The 10,667-nt window shown below is 35.1% G+C and overlaps 1 long non-coding RNA gene across 4 annotated transcripts in view; it reads left to right on the forward strand.

The window, feature by feature from the left end:
* Positions 1-9,918, forward strand: part of LOC6620772 — a 31,828-nt gene extending 21,910 nt beyond the window's left edge. For all 4 annotated transcript variants that reach the window (XR_004362220.1, XR_004362219.1, XR_004362218.1 and 1 more), the window contains exon 2: positions 8,797-9,918. This is a non-coding gene — a long non-coding RNA (uncharacterized LOC6620772). The remainder of the gene's footprint in view (positions 1-8,796) is intronic.
* Positions 9,919-10,667: the final 749 nt, after the last annotated feature.

Raw genomic sequence — 10,667 nt, forward strand, 5'->3', positions numbered from 1 at the left:
TTCAAATATTAATGTTGTCAAGAGAAAGTTCTGAATTGTTGGATTTTATATAGTCTGATATTTCTAAGTTTTTAAAGTGATTGGTAGTTATGTACTCAAGTATTTTGTTTTCTGAATTGGTGTATGAAATATTATTTATTGTAGTTGTGCTGTTAAATGTTATAAAATATGACCCTTTTAAATGAGAATCGTTCACAATATTATTTCCATTTATTAGAATGGCACTTGATCAATAAAAATGTTTTTAAAATGATCGGAAAGTGATTTTATCTCTTTAAACAATTTGGAATTAATAATAAATTGTTGGTTATTGTTTTCAATTAAATCATTTATTTTATTCTGTATTTTAATGAAATCATCGTGATCCAGAGTTCCAGCTAACCATTTCCAAACAGTGCCTAACTCATATATTCCCCTTTTTGATCTAGTTGGTATCAGTTGTGACAAAATTAATTCTATTATCTGCATTTCGTAAGTAATTTCCCATTGTGTCCGTATATTTTTATCTTTTCTTACATATCCTGATTCTAGATTGATTATTTCTTTATAAAAACTTAAGTTAGTTACGTGGAATAAGTCAGCATATGATTCATAGGTAAGGACATCCTTTTTGTCCTTGAACAGGAAAAATTCGTGATTGGAGTAATCAATTATTTCTGAAGTGGTTATCATTACGAATGTTATTAGAAGTAATAAGAAATGCATTTTCTGTTCTGTTTCTACTATTGATTATAACTTTGTTAGGTAAGTTTTCCTTAACAACCTGTTTTTTGTATCTAGTTTTTAGCTTATTTCTTTCTCCGTGTTTCTTCTCATAAACAACTTGACCTACATGATATTCTTTTTCTTTACGACCTTCATTGTGTGTTACTAACATTTTTTCTTGTGTGTTCTTTAGAATTCTTGAAATGATTTCGTGATCAACTTTATTATATAGAATATCAAAAGGTTTTTGGTTTGTTGTAGAATAAATGCTTTGATTGAATTCTTTTGCGGCTCTAATAATTATTTCAGAATAGTCAGTGAGATTAAATTCTTCCTTTATACAACGAGCTAATTCTGTTAATGTTGAATGTGCCCTTTCAACTTGTCCGTTCGAGGTACTGAGTCTGGGGTCGGCGAAATGTAGAGTTAAACCACATCTTTGTGCAAAGGATTCAAATTGAGCAGAGGTCAAGCTTGGTTCATTATCAGTCATAATTACTTTGGCGTGGAGAAATAGTTTAAGTAATTATGAATACGCGTCAATGGATGTTAAGAAAATAAGACTTTGCGCGTAATAAATGTCGATGTGTAAATTCTCTCCTTCTTTAGTTGGAATAGGAGCTTCCCCAATAGGATGCCGGTTGTATTTATTTTCGTTGCAAATTGTACAATTTTTTATGTATTCCTTTAATTTGGTATATAAATTTGGCCAATAAGATAATCTATTGATTTGTTCATTTTCGTCTAGTCCTCTGTGAGCACGACTATGTGTTTCTTCTTTTATGATAGCCTTATCTTCATTATTTTCCACGTCTTGTAGAAATATTTTAGTATAAAGAAATTTGTTGGTAAAGTTATTTTTTAATGGTAATTGAATATAAAAAAGATCTTCTAAAGTGCAATGAATTCCTACCGTTATGTTTGGTTTTAGATACTCCCTTAATATTTCTATTAAGTTTTCTGGCGTATCATATTCAATTATATGTCTTGTCTTATCAAAAACATTCAATGACTCATGTATTGTATACCTCCCCTTTGTTAATAACAGTTGTTGTTGAAACTGATTTAACGGTTTTCGGGTCTCTTGTATTACATTTTCAAAACTACTTTCGGCAGAATGCTGTGTATTTTGATCTGAGTTTGATTGTTCTAAGTCGCTGTTAGTAATATTATTTATTTTTATTCGAGATAATGCGTCGGCTACGACATTAGTTGTTCCGGGTTTATATATTATTTTCGGGGTGAAACTTTCTATAAAGGAGTACCATCTTTTCATTTCTACGTTCGGGTTTTTATCTGAGATTGTGAAAGATAAAGATTGATGGTCTGTTTGTATTTCTATACCAATTACACCATATAAGTAATTCCTGAGATTTTTAAGAGCCCAAACTATTGCCAACAATTCTTTTTTATTTATGGCATAAAGCGGTTCGGTTTTATTTAAAGTTTTGGATATGAAAGTAATTGGTTTATTATCCTGTGATAAAACTGCTCCGATAGCTACATCTGATGCGTCTGTCGTTAAAGTGAATTTTTTGTTATAATCTGGTTGAACTAATTCCACTTGTGCTATTAAATTATCTTTAAGTTCTTTAAAAGCTTTAACAACTGGGTCGTCTAACTGTATCGTAATTTTTGTAGACATTCTCCTAGAAATTTTTCCATTATCTCCTAGGTATTTGGTTAAAGGTTTGGCAATTTTTGCTTAATTTCGGACAAATTTACGGTAGTAGCCGGTGAGGCCTAGAAAACTTCGAAGCTCTCTAATGTTTTGTGGAATCGGATATATCATAATAGTGGAGATTTTCTCAGGATCTGTTTTAATTACATTGTGAGATACTATATAACCTAGAAATGCTGTTTCTAATTTAAAGAATTTAGATTTTTGTAGAGAAATTTCCATATTTGCTTGTTGTAAAATATTTATTATTTGAATTAAATCTGTGTAATGCTGTTCAATTGTATTAGAAAAGATTATTATATCATCCATATAAACATGACAGTTTTTCCGACTTGTTCTCTCAGTATGTCATCCATTGCTCTTTGAAATATTCTAGGGGCGTTTGTTAACCCAAATGGCATACGTAAGAATTAAAATTTTCCGTTATTTATAGAGAAAGCTGTTTTTTCAATATCTAAATTTTTCATTAAAATTTGGTGGAATCCTGATTCCAGATCAATTTTTGAGAAATATTTTGACTTCCCTAAGTTAGATAATATTACAGACGGATCTTGCATCGAGTATCTGTCAGGTATTGTGCTTTCATTTAATTTTTTATAGTCAATAACTAGTCGATGTTTTGGAGATCCATCTTCGTTTTGACCTTTTTTGGGCACTACTAAGACTGGTGAATTGTAGGGGCTCCTACTTGGTCTTATAATTTGTTCTTTTAGCATTCTATCGATTTCATTATTAACGAAATCTGAGACCGACATGGCATAAGGATATTGTTTGCTATAAATTGCTCTGTCATTGACTGTATTTATTTCTCCTCGAATATCGGTACGAAAAGGAATTTGCGTATTTATTTTAGAATGGTCCTTTTCAATTTTATTCATAACTTTATTTTCAAATTCTTTTATTTGATTTGAAATTGTATTTAGGTTATGAATTTTTTCTTTGTCGGAAAACTCAACGACTGCGTGCTCGGTATTTGTGGATTCCAAGCTATTTGATTTAAAACTGACGGAATTAACATCGTCGGCTTGTTCAGGATTTTTTAATCCCAAACTGATATATTGTTTATTAGCGGATAAATCTACGCTGGCGTGCTCAGGATTTTCAAATCCCAAACTGATATATTGTTTATTAGCGGATAAATCTACGCTGGCTCAGGATTTTCAAATGCCGAACTATTAGTTTTATTAATGACGGATAATTCAACGTCGTTGTGCTCAGGATTCATTGATCCCAAGCTATATAAACTGCCTTCAGCAATTACCGTTTCGGTTTTATACACCTTTTGCTCATCTAAATATTTTTTAATAATATATTCTTTTAATGGAAGAATATTTTTTTCCTCAATTAAACACAAATCGTTTTTATCCTCGTCAAAATTCGAGTTTCTCTTTATTTCCCTTATACTACATGATTCCTTTAGCTCCAATCTTTCTTAACAAATTGAATCCAATTAATAGATCAGATTCTAAACCCTCAATTTCATAGAATAAATGTTGTTCTTCAAATATATTTATTAAATGATAATATTTTATGATTGAATATCCATGAACTGTAGATACTCTTTTGTGTATTGATAATTCCCTTTTATTCTCATAAACACCCTTTTTTATATAGCACGCGGTGGCTCCTGTATCTATTAATATTTTGAGTTGTCTTTTAGTTTTTCTGTCTACCCTTGTTATATGAGGCATTCCTCTGTAGGGTGCTGATCTAAAAAATGGTTCTCGTTGATATTATTTACCCTCATTGTTTTTTGAGCTGGCTGGTTGACTGTTTCCGTTGATTCCCGTTTTATCGGGGGGTGTGTTTCGGACTGATTTACATGACCTGCGCTTGTGTTGTGTTTTTGCGCTGGGTATTGATTATAATTATTTCTTTGGAAATTATTATTAAAATTGTGTCGGTAATTATTATAATTCCACTGGTTGTTATTATTCCTAGGATGAATATAATTTTTATACGGACGATTTTGAACTCTTATGGAGCCGTCTACTTCCATAGGTTCTGGTGGTGGTTGAACTTTGGAATTATTATTAAAATTCCAATTGTTATTCGCTCCGAAGTTCCCGTTTTGCGGCCAATTATTATTTATCCTATTTGGTGTATTATAAATCTGTCTAGAGGCAAATCTAAGGTTGTTTCCTTGATTTTTGTTTTCATTCTTAAATCCATTATACCTATTTGCAAATTGAGCTCTAAAGTTGTTAGACTCTAATTCCTGACACTTTGCCAAAGCATTTGGCAAGTCTGGTGGGTTAAGAGAGAAGAGTGTTTCTGAGATTGAACCGTTTAATCCAAAAATAAAAATTCTTAGAGCGTTGCTCCTAATTGTTTTATTTGTTTCCTTGGTTATAACGATGTCCTTTCCATAAGTCATTATAGTTTTATTTATGAGTATCGTCATTTTCTTGTTTACTTCGTTGTAGATTTCTGTAATGGTCACGCGTCCCTGTCTTAAGATGCTTAATTCTGATTCGAGTATATGGATTGGTCTTTTATCGTTATAAATAAAATCCAATCTGGAAAGAATTGCTTGAAAGTTTAAAACGGTACCATGGTTGGTTAGAGCATCGTGTGCTGCTCCCATGATTTTATTACGTAAAATTGTTAAAGCGATAAAATATTGTTCACTTTCAATTTTATATAGACTCATTGCGGTTTCCGCCGCTTCTCTCCAGCCTACATATTGGGTTATTTCACCTGTGAACTTTGGTAAGGATTTAATTACCTCTAATGTAGTTTCGCATTTTATGGTTCGGTCAATTGTTTGGATCTTATAGTCTTCTACCTCATTTTTGTTAGCGGTTAACTGCTCTTCTAACCCTTCAAGTTTTCTGTTAACTTCACTCAACTGTACATTTATTAATCGGTTTATTAATTCCATTGTCAGATTGCTGGCGCTGGATATCCCGCCCGCAGAAAGGATTGATACTGAACCTCCGGTTGCCATTGTTAAATTTAAATTATCAAAACTATTTATCAAATCTTCCAGATTGTTTTAAATTAAATTGATATTGTAATATTTAATTTTAATGTAGTACACTCTGTATCTTAATCTTATTTTTTTAATTTTTATTTAGAGACTTAGTGTTGTTTTTATCTGCTCACGATACTTTCCGTGGGAGTTCTTTCTTCAGAGTAGTTGGTGGAGGGTAGGGGTCTTCTTTCAATTGGTTGGTCTTAATAATTCTTTGTTGGAGTCTTCCTTCAAATGGGTCGTCTTGATTATTATTTATTGGGTTCTTCCTTCAATTTTATATAGCCTTTTTTTAAATTTGTTTGAATTTATTTGGGTTCGTAGTTGAGTTCTGAATTTTTATTATTATGTTATGTTTATGTTATGTTTAATATTATTATGTTCTCGTAATTTGTATTAAGTATTCAGTACACCTTTTTATGTTAAATTCTTAATTGGATTATTGCATTAATTGATTTCCAATTAAGTTTTTATCACGATCACTTTCACAGTAGTTAGATGTCGTTGGATTGTTGTGGATGTTTTAATTTTTCCACTAAAAATATGGATTGTTGGCGGCGCGAGCTCCGTTTTATTTTTAACTTATTATTGTTAATATTTATTTAGAACTTTTAAATACGCCGCCCCACGTTGGGCGCCAATTAAAATTGTTACTCTTTATTTATTAAAAAAAAATAAATTTTATTTTTTATTATTTAACATTTATTTGGTGATAAACTTTTTCACTTATACTATTACGAGACACTTTGTTGGTAGCTTATCTTTAGCTTCGAGCTGTTGACGATCTCGTCCCGATTCAGATTCAGACCCCGACTCCGACTGATCTTCAAATTCTAAGTCCTAATCCAATCAACCTCGGTCAGAAACTTTTCTTTCGGAAAATTACCGAACTTTCGATAAAAGCTTTATGCTGGAAATTTTCCACTGCATTGTGAAATTCAATTATGCTGATCGATGCAGTTTTTGATTGATGCGCAATAAGTCGGCCGTGGTTTGGTCTCCAAGCGGAAGCTGTGTTTACGTTAAGTTTGGGTTGCTTATGTTAGCGGGTAGCTGAGTGCTGGCAAAGGCAATGACAAAAACAAAGACAAAGGAAATGCCGACGAGATTGAGAATTGAAATTTGTTTATAAACTGTGGAAGGGAGCTATGTTCATGGGTTGGATAACTTGCACATTGCGTTTGGCTATTTCCGCGCGCAGACTAGCCTTCAATTCAACGATGAATTCATCGAAAGACTCGCTCATTTCACTGCCAATTTCGTCGAAGTCCAATTCCTCCAGTTCTGTATGCAGAACATTGAAGGCACTTTGCAGCACATCAATCTGGTTCGTCGTATCCGCTTAGCGCCTCATTAGACAGCGACGTTTGTAGCCTTTGCAACCTGCTGAACAGCGCATTGGCTTTGCGCTTTAAAAAGGTCACCCTGTTTTTTTTCACCTTCAGCGGGCATAGCAACAAATCGCCTTTCATTCGGTTCAGCGAAAAGATGAGCACAAAATAGATGCCGAAAATGCAAGCGGGGTCAATGCACGTAACGATATATGTAGCAATGTATGTATACCATATATGCAATGCTAGCTCGCTTAAACACAGCCACTATCACCGAAATCTCCACTCACTTGTCCAACCGATTGCGATTTAATGTATTTATATTTATTTATAAACGGGATAAGTGCATTAATTAATGCATGCAAATTAACACTATCACGTGGGGGTCACCAATGTTTAGCTATTGAGCTTTTTCAATAGCTGTTGCAAAAAATAAAGAAAATCGAAGAAAGTTTGTTTATATTACGACACTGTTTATTTTGCGAATTGTTTAAGGCAGCTAAGGCCTAAGCTAAGTCTTTTCCGAAACACGACGAAATGGCAATTGGCGGGCAGGCAGCCGAAATGCAGCGCCCAAGCTTAACGTAGGTAGCTAACAACAACAAACAAGGAATGAGCGCCGTACAGATAAATGCGTGCGAGAGCAGCGGTTTGCACTATGGGCATCGCAACTGCAACCACTGACTAATTTGGCTTATAATATTAAAGAATATGAGATTAGTCTACTGCGCAGTTTTGGCGGCTGCATGACCCAACAATGTTTATAGTCAACAAATTGTGAAATTAGTCCCGAAATTCAGATATTTTTCGTATTAAAACTTTGAATTCATATACATATATATATGGGTTTTTTAGCTGATCAATAGGCAACGTTAACGTGTCATTAAACATATTATAAGTGAAAAAGGATACCGGGGTATTTCAGAAATGCCAATCGAGTCAAAGGATCGTTTGGGAAAACCAGAAAAAAACACGAAAAGCGCATTAGTAGAATCATGCCGATCACGAGGATGATGGATAATATAGGAAGAAGATAGCCCTGATGCAGTGCGTCCTGTATTACATGATCACCATTTTAATGTTCAAGAATTACGCTCTTGCTGTACATTAAACAGCTCTGTTTGAACGGTCTAAATAAAATACGACTGCATTTGCTGAGTTATAATTTGAAACTGAATTTATTGTGTATAAGTCCTATCCTTACAAGCTAACAGCATAATCGTAAAATTACTTATCCACAAATCAACTCGTCGCTGGGCAATAAGGTGATCCCAGCGTGGGAATGTATGAATAGCACTTATCTTTAAATTATGCTACAACCGCTCACCGGAATTTGGTGTTACAGATTACAATTGTTATTTTTAAATTTACGGTGTGAGGCAAACAATATTATATTGTATAGTCATGTTCACGTGTGAATGTTCTGCAAAGGGAAGAATTACGGCTTGAATGCGCCTTGACACTATAATTCGTCTTCTAAACTATACAATTCAACCAAGAGAGAATGCTATAGTCGAGTTCCCCGACTATCAGATACCCGTTCTCATCCAGTGTGGGATATCAATAGATATTGGGGAATAAAATGGGAACAAATTTAAAAATTTGTACAAAGTGTAGGGGGCGTGACCGGTTTGGCGGCTTTAGGAAGTTAGAGTGGTCGTGAAAAAATGGGTCAACAAACTTGCGCTGCGTCTTTGTCTCTAGAATCTGTAATCTCAACCTGCTTAATCTTAACCTTCAAGCTTTTATAGTTCCTGAGATCTCGAGTCGGACTGACGGACATGGCCAGATCGACTCTGCTATTGATCCTGGATCACTAATATATATATATGTATATATATATATACTTTATATGGTCGGAAACTCTTCCTTCTGCCTGTTACACACTTTTCAACGAATATAGTATACCCTTTTACTCTACGAGTAACGGGCATAATTAACATTATTATTAATCCAACAATTTGAAACGAACTGATTTTTGCTCGCTGCGAATTGCAGAGAGTTTGTGCGTTCGCCCTACCAAATTTATGGCTTGTGTGATTGCCCGACCAAGGAAAAGCAGAGTGTTCTTATTATAATCGATTTATTCTACTGTTTTGTAGCTGACTACTCTGGTGACCTCGCTGCTCCTGCGGCGTTTCTCCTGCAACGCCTTGCCTTCGTTGTCCTGGGTACTGCTTGACAACGGACGACGTGTCGGTCGGGATGGGATTAGGATGTTATGGGGCAGGGCGTATCGTCCACAGGTGAGTCAACGCTCGGCCTGGGACCACCTTTGCCGACCCCGGACTCCACCGACCCTTTTGGAGCACGCCAAGTCCTTTTCGTCGCCTCCGGAGGACCTCCTGACGGCTGGAACAGGCTTAGGATATTATGGGGCAGGATGTATCGTCGGTGTAATAGACATTTTGTCTTCTTCGACTATAGACTTTAAATCACTATCACTGTCGGATTCAGTGTGAATTATAGCTTGTGATTCGTCTAGTTCTGCAAACTTACTTTCTGTAAATTCAGCATGCGGTAGAAAATCATTGGAAATATTAAAATCTTCAGAAATCGATGATCATATAACACTTGGATATAAGTCCAGCAAGAAAGTGTTACAATGTTTTGGCTGCTATTCTTTAATGCCGTACTGGAGTACAGTAGTCATTAGATATAAGCAATCGCAAACACTTCAAACTAATGTTGTCTGCTTTCAAAACAAATGCAGCCAGATTATAAAACCTGAGCAGCCAACAATGACTTCTTGGCTGTGTGATAAAATGGTGCACACTAAGTGCGCTGCTTTTAGCGGCAGAAAGTGATGACCTAGCTAAGTGCCCAAATCTAAAATACTATTACCTAGGTTGCGAACGAGATGAAATCGTTTATGCGCCAGGCCTAAGGTGCCTTGAAAGGACTGATCAACAATTTTGATGTAGCTAGGATTGTTTTCGTCGAGCTCTGATAGCCTTAAGCTGTCAAGAACGCCGCTGGTGGTAAGTCAAAGGATCGTTTGGGAAAACCAGAAAAAAACACGAAAAGCGCATTAGTAGAATCATGCCGATCACGAGGATGATGGATAATATAGGAAGAAGATAGCCCTGATGCAGTGCGTCCTGTATTACATGATCACCATTTTAATGTTCAAGAATTACGCTCTTGCTGTACATTAAACAGCTCTGTTTGAACGGTCTAAATAAAATACGACTGCATTTGCTGAGTTATAATTTGAAACTGAATTTATTGTGTATAAGTCCTATCCTTACAAGCTAACAGCATAATCGTAAAATTACTTATCCACAAATCAACTCGTCGCTGGGCAATAAGGTGATCCCAGCGTGGGAATGTATGAATAGCACTTATCTTTAAATTATGCTACAACCGCTCACCGGAATTTGGTGTTACAGATTACAATTGTTATTTTTAAATTTACGGTGTGAGGCAAACAATATTATATTGTATAGTCATGTTCACGTGTGAATGTTCTGCAAAGGGAAGAATTACGGCTTGAATGCGCCTTGACACTATAATTCGTCTTCTAAACTATACAATTCAACCAAGAGAGAATGCTATAGTCGAGTTCCCCGACTATCAGATACCCGTTCTCATCCAGTGTGGGATATCAATAGATATTGGGGAATAAAATGGGAACAAATTTAAAAATTTGTACAAAGTGTAGGGGGCGTGACCGGTTTGGCGGCTTTAGGAAGTTAGAGTGGTCGTGAAAAAATGGGTCAACAAACTTGCGCTGCGTCTTTGTCTCTAGAATCTGTAATCTCAACCTGCTTAATCTTAACCTTCAAGCTTTTATAGTTCCTGAGATCTCGAGTCGGACTGACGGACATGGCCAGATCGACTCTGCTATTGATCCTGGATCACTAATATATATATATGTATATATATATATACTTTATATGGTCGGAAACTCTTCCTTCTGCCTGTTACACACTTTTCAACGAATATAGTATACCCTTTTACTCTACGAGTA

Source organism: Drosophila sechellia, chromosome 3R, assembly GCF_004382195.2.
Source record: "Drosophila sechellia strain sech25 chromosome 3R, ASM438219v1, whole genome shotgun sequence".
In the NCBI taxonomy this organism is placed as follows: domain Eukaryota; kingdom Metazoa; phylum Arthropoda; class Insecta; order Diptera; family Drosophilidae; genus Drosophila; species Drosophila sechellia.